This window comes from Helianthus annuus, chromosome 11, assembly GCF_002127325.2.
Source record: "Helianthus annuus cultivar XRQ/B chromosome 11, HanXRQr2.0-SUNRISE, whole genome shotgun sequence".
Taxonomy (NCBI): Eukaryota; Viridiplantae; Streptophyta; class Magnoliopsida; order Asterales; family Asteraceae; genus Helianthus; species Helianthus annuus.
Genome location: NC_035443.2, coordinates 111,561,361 through 111,570,224, shown reverse-complemented (window position 1 = coordinate 111,570,224; position 8,864 = coordinate 111,561,361). Strand labels below are relative to the sequence as shown.

Genomic DNA, 8,864 nt, shown 5'->3' with positions numbered 1-8,864 from the left:
TCATCAACCTTATGGGCACCTGGGGCAATAGATTTATTGCATCGGGGAGTGTGCCACTGAAAATTGGTTTGAGCAATTTCCTCAATTTGATTATATATTTCATGCGGGCGGCGATTACCTAAAAGTCCCCCGGAGCTAGAGTCAAGTGTTTGCCTTGTGTGTGGCAACAACCCATTATAGAAAGTGGATACTTGTTGCCATATCGCAAGGCCGTGATGTGGACACTTTCGCAATAGCTCCTTGAACCTTTCCCAAGTTTCATATAAGGATTCCCCGTCCTCTTGTGAATATGTATTAATTTCAGTCATTAATTTAGCCGTTTTAGCGGGAGGGAAATATTTATATAGAAATTTTTGGGCTAGTTCATCCTAGGTGTTTACCGATCCAGCTGGGAGGGCGTTAAGCCAAGCTTTTGCTCGGTCTTTTAGTGAAAAAGGAAACATTCGGAGGCGGATGGCGTCATTTGATGCTCCATTGATCCGAAAGGTATCACATATTTCTAAGAAATTAGTAATATGTAGATGGGGATCCTCGTCCGCAAGCCCATGGAAGGTTGCAGAGTTTTGAAGCATCTATATCAAATGCGGCCGAAGTTCGAAGTTATTGGCTTCAACATTCGGTGCATTGATAGAGGCGCCGAGATTACCTATGGTGGGTCGTAGATAATCCATGAGGGTACGTTGGTCCGCCATTGGGAGTGGTTTCTCCGAAACCTTCTCTTGGTTTTTAGCTTTTAGTCTTTTTCTGAGAAAGTGTTCGGGTTCTTCTAGAGGTTCTTTTATGTCTTAATTAGAACTGGAGCTCATACACTACGTAGAGGTGGCGTCTGGTTCCAAGTCCTACAACAAAAACAGAAAAGAATGTTGGTCATAAGGTTCACCACGGCCCCGTGCTCAGTGAACACGGCCCGTGGTCGGAGTTACAGTGATTGTTTTCCGGACCCCTGTTACCGGAGAGTTGAACACGGCCCCGTGTTGCACCGACACGGCCCCGTGGTCAGCCTTCTTTAACTCGGAAAACAAAAAACTGCCAGTAACACTGCTGGGCACGGCCCGTGTCCGACCAGGCACGGCCCGTGCTGAGCTCTGCAGAAGCTGAAAAGTTAAGAAAATCCTAAAAAAGTAAAAAAAAAAAAAAGATTAGGCCGTTGATTCCTAACTTTCTTAAAATCCTTGTGTCCCCGGCAACGGCGCCAAAAACTTGAAGCGTGTTTGGTGTAATATGTTTTAGGTATATATTTTAAGCCCTTTTTACACTTTAGCCAAGTTTTAAATTTATAAAACACGATATTTACTAACACTTAACACACATATGGGCAAGTGCACCCATCGTGGACGTAGTATAGTGTTGGTAAGATACCGAGGTCGTCCAAGCACACAAGAGCTTTTAGTATCGGTTTATCCTCAACGTCTAATCAGATCAAAATGTTAGAAAAAGATTTTTAAACTAAGAAACTAAAACTAACTAAATGCTGAAAAATAAAAATAAAAACAGATAGACAAGATGAATCACTTGGATCCGACTCGTGTGTTAGTATAACCTTTGATTATTTTCGCACTTTTGCACTTGTTTAAGAGATTATCTTAGTTATTGTAGTAGGCCCCTCTTTTGAAGGCGACGTTACCCTCAACCCAGTAGTTTGAGTCAGCAAGGATACAATCCTAAAGGGTCGGATTATTGAAAGATAATTAATTAAGTTATTAATGCAAGTTATGGTAGGCCCCTCTTTTGGAGGTGACGTTACCCTCGACTAAGTAGTCTGAGTCGGCAGGGATACAGTCCTAAATAGCCGGGTTATAGTATTAATAGTAGTTAACTTATGAGGGGATCAAAGAGTTTGGACCCCCGCCATCCAATACATTTGGGTATTGAAGGAGGTCCTACTAAATTTGACCCAAGTCCCTTGCAGGACCTCTAAACGCTGAACAAGGGCAAGACCCTTACCAAACCCTTCCCTTAACCCCCGACCAGGTAGCCAACATACCTCCATATAGACCGTGGAGATATGAATGGTGAAAATCTTTTATTTTATATAGACAGTAAAATAATGCCAAGACACCACGGACAAACGATAAGGAAGAATCACCTTCAACATAAGAAACTAGTTATTAAAGTCATTAATACAAAACCAAATAAGAAGTGCAAAAGATTAAAAATAAAAAGTATTATACTAAAAACTTGTCTTCACCAAGTGATGTAAGAGACTTAGGCAAACATGGCCTTGATTGTCAAGAACTCTTACGATCAATCTTGGATCCCAAGATGACTCACACACTCTATGATGGACAATGGATGATGGTGGTGGATGATGGTGTTGTGATGGTGGTGGGTGGTGGATGAAGTGTGAGAGAGGTGGTGTGCCAAGGGATGAGTTGCAATGGCTCCAAGCACTCCTATTTATAGGCTGAACAGAAGCTTGGGCACGGCCCGCGTCCGCTGGGCACGGCCACGTGCCCGTCTGACACTATCTCTCTTCATTAATTGTAATTCGCAATTACAATAAATGCGCCTGCAGTACTTTGGGCACGACCCCGTGTTCACTGGGCACGGCCCCGTGGTGAGCAATAGAAGCTTCTACAGGTTTGTCTTTTCTGCTGCTTCTTGAGCACGGCCCCGTGCTCGCTGAGCACGGGGCGTGTTCAGTCTTCTGCCTTCTCTATTTTGCTTAGGAGGATGTTGTCGAGGGGTCGGGCAGTCCACTTTTGTTCCCTTTCTTGTATTTATGTTAGATTTAGCTGTCTTTTTGCTTCTTTTGTTAATTTGAGCTCATTTAATCCTGAAAATACTAAAGAAAGACAAAAATACACTTTTTCCAACATTAGTATTTAAAAAGGGTTAGTTTTATGCCTCATTTGATGTAATTTATATGTTGCATTTTACACACATCAACAGTTCTAACGGATTGCCAACCGATCGGATTGCTATCTGATCGAGTGACAACCCTGCTGTGAACTTGTTCTCACTAAGTGTCCTACCAATCGGATCGCTACCCGATCGACCGACTGTTCGACCGACCTGAAGGGTAGAGATACTTCTCTGTTTTCAAAATGCTACAACAAAAACTTCAAAGCCATCATACACAAACACATCCTTACCAAACGATGTCAATCCAATCGAATGGCCATCCTATCGGATGACCATCCGAACGGATTGACATCCGATCGACTGGCCATCCGATCGGATTGCCATCCGATTGGATTGCCATCCGATTGGATTGCCATCCGATCGTATTACCATCCGACACTTTGTACTTTGCACCGTTTTACACGCCGCTTATTGTTTATGCTATCGTTAACTGTTCAGGCTAATCTCTCAGCGCTCCCTTCAATCCAAGAGAGTGTTTATTTACTTACACACAATCAGTGAGTATACTCAAACCCTTTTTGCTTTACGCACTTTTGGGTGTTACATACGTTACTTATTCAAATCACAATCGACACACAACGCAAACACTATTTATGCGTTGACCGTTATTGCATGCTACGTGTTATTCGATGAATGCTTGTATGTTATGTTAACATAATGATTGTTTCCTGACACCTTAGCAACGATAGTACTATAGTTTGGACTCAGCACCTGTCGTGGATAGGGGTTGTTAAGGGCTTTACTTCACGTGTCCCAGTGGGGATATGTGTTGCGCATTACAACTCGCAGTCACGTCTGTGCATATTTCTCTGTCGATAACCTACTTTCCTTCCCTTTGTACATGTTACATGCTGATTATGCGTAAACGATTTCGAACTCTATTATGCTATATAAAACTTGTATGCTCACCTTTACACTATGTGTATTGACTCTATTTTAACGTATGTGGCAGGTGCTTAAGATGCTAGGATGCTTGCTTTTCACGGAATTAAGTAGGATCGAGAGTCTAGAAACAAAGACAATTTATTATAATTAAATCTGAGTTGTCGAAACAATTTGTTGTCTTAGAGATAATATGTCTGTAATAATTTACATTGCTAGATATGTTTTAGTATGGGACTTAACGTTAAATATTTGGTAATATTAGTTGTTATGGATTTCTCCTGGACAATTTGTTTCGCTCAGTGCCGCGCCCCGATGTTTCCGCCATCGGTTGGGGTGTGACAGATTGGTATCAGAGTCATAACTATAGGGAATTAGGCAAGACTCGACCTAGTCCGGGTCGATGTCTTAGAAATGACCTAGTCAATAGTCTAAGTACCAACAGACCGCTTTGTGCGAAACCGTTAGGGGTTCCGTACGAGCTTACTGCTATTTCTCGATCGACTCGTACTCACGCTATACTATCACAACTGCCTTTCCTAAGGTAGTCGCACCGCACTATTTCAAAAACGAACCAATGATTGGATCGAGATTAGGTGTGAAAACCGCAAACTCTCGACTAAATCGCTTGCTCGACTCGCACTTTTACTATAAACGTGAGAATTTGCGTTGAATTAGGAGTGAAATCCGCACTTGACGCAGATTCTTCTCTCAACCTCGTGATTTCATCACACAAACAGGGATGTAGTCGCTAAGTTAGGGGTGAAACCCGAACCTTGGTGACATATTCCGCTCTTTATTTTGGTTTTACAAAACTCTCACCAAAGTCTCGATGGATTCCAACGACTCGAGTTGTGTAAGTAACCAAAAAGGATGCGTGCCATTCACCATGTACCGGTGAGAGAGCACAGTCCATTAGGCCAAAATGCAGACTCAGAGTCCTTGAGAATAGTCGAATCACTTTGGGTAGTCAATGTCTATCGAGCCTTAGACAATCTATTTTCGATTTTAAGCTAGCAATCGTTGATTTATGTGTTTCGATTCTGAGCCTGCAACTGCTGACTCTGATATTTGTCGATTTTATGTGAAAATTTATGTGTTTTATGTGGTTTTACCTGTTTATATGTTCTGATTTTGGTGATTTTTACACTTTTCGATGTTCACTTTGATCGACACACACAAATCGCACTGCACACCTATCTCAAATCGCTAACAAATCGTTGCTACTTATGGAGGATCGTATGCTATATTACTCGCTGTGTACTCGCTAACCGCAATCGCCATTCTCGAACACGCGAACTTTGAATGATAGGTTTCTGTATTCTGACTGCCTCATGTGCTTCTATGCCTATTGTGTTTCTGTGCCTTATGTGTTTACGTGCTCCTACGTGTTTATGTGTTCTATGAATATGTGATTATGTGTTTGTATGGTTGATCGTGTTCCTGAGCTTTAGTAGTAGCAAGTGTGAGGTGAGGTTCGATTATATATATAGCATTTTGAATCCTATGGCGCTGTCTATTGCAGACAATGTCGTTATTTGGATCTTTTCACTCACGATCAGTGCGCCGCAACCACGATGACAAGCGCATCGCTTCATTTGTCGCTAAGCAGATAGCGAAAGTCATCCCCCAGATCGTTAGTGAATTGAATGAAAATGCTAGCAAATCGTCTGAAGAATCCAGGACCGATTCGCCAAAGTATGATTTTAGCTTCAAACAGTTCAAAGCTTGCGGCCCGAAAGAGTTTACCGGCGAAGATGGCCCTACGGCCATGTTTCAATGGTTTGATTCGATTGAAGTCACTCTGCGTCAGAGCAACTGTCCTGACAACCTCCGAACTGTTAACGCCATCGGCGTCTTCCAGTCCCGCGCTTTAGACTGGTGGACGGCTGAGAGAAACAAGAGATGAAATGACGCAGCTTATGGATTGACGTAGGATGAGTTGAAGGACCTGATGATGAAAGAGTTCTGCCCTCCCCACGAGCTATAGAAGTTGGAGGACGAGTTCTGGCATCTGAAGCAGAAGGATGGTGAAAACGCCGCTTTGACAACTCGCTTCAAGCAGCTCAGCATAATCTGCCCTGGGCAAGTGTCTACGCCCGAAATTGCCAGTAAGAAATATATCCGTGCTCCTGCTCAACAACCTTTACTTCCCGCTCCTAGAGGCCAGCAAGCGGCTCCTGCACCCGCGATCCATCCTAGAGCTTGCTTTGCATGTGGTGATCCCAACCACTTCACAAACATGTGCCCGAACCGAGTGGTGAAGCAAGAGCCACAACAGCAGCAGCCCCAACAACAACAGCAGCAAGTAGCCTGCGGACATACTTTCAACATCAACGTTCGCCAAGCTCAGATCGACAACAATGTGGTTAATGGTACGTTCCTTGTGAATGGTATATATGCTTCGTTTTTATTTGATACTAGAGCTGATAACTGTTTTGTGTCGTTAGAATTCGAAAAGCTCCTTAATCGTAAGCGTGCCCATCTTCCTTTGTCATTCGATGTAGAAGTTGCCACCAGAAGAACCGTCGCCGTCAATTCTGTTCTTTGTGATTGTACTCTCGAGCTCAACAATCACATCTTCCCCATCAACCTTATTCCGATGCAGCTCGGTAGTTTTGACGTTATAGTAGGCATAGATTTTCTTCGTGAAAATCGTCCTGAAGTTGTTTCTTTCGATAAGATGGTTCGCTTCTCACTTGCTAATGGTGATTTATTGTGTGTCTACGGTGAAGTCGCGTCGAAGAAACTCCAACTCATGTCATGTGTCCAAGCTAGCAAGTATCTCCGCAAGGAATACAGAGCTTTCTTGGCTAACATTGTAGTAGCGGAGAAGGAAAAGAAAGTTAAGGCGGTAGACCAGGTACCCGTAGTACGTGAATTTCCAAATGTTTTCGCTGATGACCTTCCGGGACTACCGCCGAGTCGTGATATTAATTTTCGTATAGACCTCATTCCTGGAGCCATCCCTGTTGCTAAATCTCCTTATCGCCTCGCTTCGTCCGAAATGCGCGAACTCTCGAGTCAACTCCAGGAATTACTTGACAAAGGCTTCATTCGCCCTAGCACCTCTCCTTGGGGCGCACCAGTCCTTTTCATCAAAAAAAGGATGGGTCGATCCGGATGTGCATCGACTATAGGGAGTTGAATAAGCTGACTATCAAGAATCGCGATCCCCTGCCTCGAATCGATGATCTGTTTGACCAACTGCAAGGTGCTACATGTTTTTCGAAGATCGATTTACACTCAGGTAATCACCAGTTACGCATTCAGGAGGAAGATATTCCGGAAACCGCCTTTTGAACCCGCTATGGTCATTATGAATTCGTCGTAATGCCCTTTGGTTTAACCAATGCACCTGCGGTTTTCATGGATTTGATGAACCGTGTGTGCAAACCATTTCTTGACCGCTTCGTCATCGTGTTCATCGATGATATCCTTATCTATTCGAAGTCGAAAACCGAACACGCGCAGCATCTACGTTTGGTTCTCGAGTTACTCCAGGGGAATCGACTCTATGCCAAGTTCTCCAAGTGTGAATTCTGGCTAGAGGAGGTTCAATTCCTCGGTCACATCGTCAATAGTCAAGGTATTCATGTCGAACCTGCGAAGATCGAAGCTGTTAAGAGTTGGGTTACTCCAAAATCACCATCCGATGTACGTTCGTTCCTCGGATTGGCGGGCTATTATCGTCGATTCATTGTTGACTTCTCGAAAATCGCTGTCTCGCTTACTTCCTTGACGCATAAAGGCAAGCCTTTTGTTTGGGGAACTGAACAAGAGACTGCCTTTCAAACTCTCAAGCATATGCTCTGCAATGCTCCCGTCCTTTCTTTACCCGACAGAAACGTTGACTTTATTGTCTATTGTAATGCCTCGAACCTTGGTCTTGGTTGTGTTCTCATGCAACGAGACAAGGTTATTGCTTACGCATCTCGTCAGCTCAAGATCCACAAGAAGAACTATACAACCCATGACCTTGAGCTAGGCGCAGTTGTTTTTGCGTTGAAGATCTGGCGACACTACCTTTATGGCACTAAGTGTACGGTCTTCACCGACCATAGAAGCCTTCAACATATCTTCAGGCAAAAAGAATTAAATATGCATCAACGCCAATGGGTAGAACTTCTCAATGATTACGACTGTGAGATTCGTTATCATCCTGGCAACGCAAATGTCGTTGCCGACACCCTCAACAGACGAAGCTATTTGCATAACGTTCGTAACGTTCACGCCCAGCATCATCTCGAAACCCTCATCCGTGACGCTTAGCATGCCTGCTTTACCGAACGCACTTTGAAGAAGGAAAGAATCTACCATAACGGCGAGCACTTAGTGAATAAATCAAATGGGATATTCCATTATTTGGACCGAATTTGGATTTCCAAACGTACTGACTTGCGATGAATCCTGGTGGATGAAGCCCACAAGTCTCGTTATTCCATTCATCCTGGTGCTGGCAAAATGTATCATGACCTTCGTCAACGATACTGGTGGCCTGGCATGAAAAAGGATATCGCTATCTATGTTTCGAAGTGCCTGACTTGCTCGAAAGTCAAGGCCGAATAACAAAGACCATCTGGTTTGCTTGAACAACCCGTGATCCCGATGAGGAAATGGGAAAGCATAGCCATGGACTTTATTACGAAACTCCCGCGTACAACCTCAGGTCACGATAGCATCTGGGTTATCGTTGACCGCTTGACTAAATCTGCTCATTTCATGCTGATACGAGAAGACTTTGGGGTAGAAAAATTAGCCCGAATCTACAGCAACGAAGTGATTTGTCGACACGGTACACCTTGTGACATCATCTCTAACCGCGATGGTCGATTTACCTCGCGTCTTTGGGAAACGTTTCAATCTGCTCTCGGTACTACGCTTAATCTAAGTACCGCATTCCATCCCCAAACTGACGGTCAGACTGAAAGAATGATTTGTACCATGGAAGACATGCTTCGCTCGTGTGTCATAGATTTCGGTGGTAATTGGGACGCTCACTTACCTTTAGTCGAATTCTCGTACAATAACAGTTATCATTCTAGTATACAAATGGCACCGTTTGAGGCATTGTACGGAAGAAAATGTCGATCACCGATTGTGTGGCAAGAGATTGG

At 43.7% G+C, this 8,864-nt stretch overlaps 1 non-coding gene across 1 annotated transcript; it reads left to right on the top strand.

Moving 5' to 3' along the window:
* The first annotated feature begins 207 nt into the window (after window positions 1-207).
* On the top strand, window positions 208-314 carry LOC118484501. Its single transcript, XR_004873612.1, has one exon. It is a non-coding gene; the product is annotated as a small nucleolar RNA R71 (small nucleolar RNA).
* Window positions 315-8,864: the final 8,550 nt, after the last annotated feature.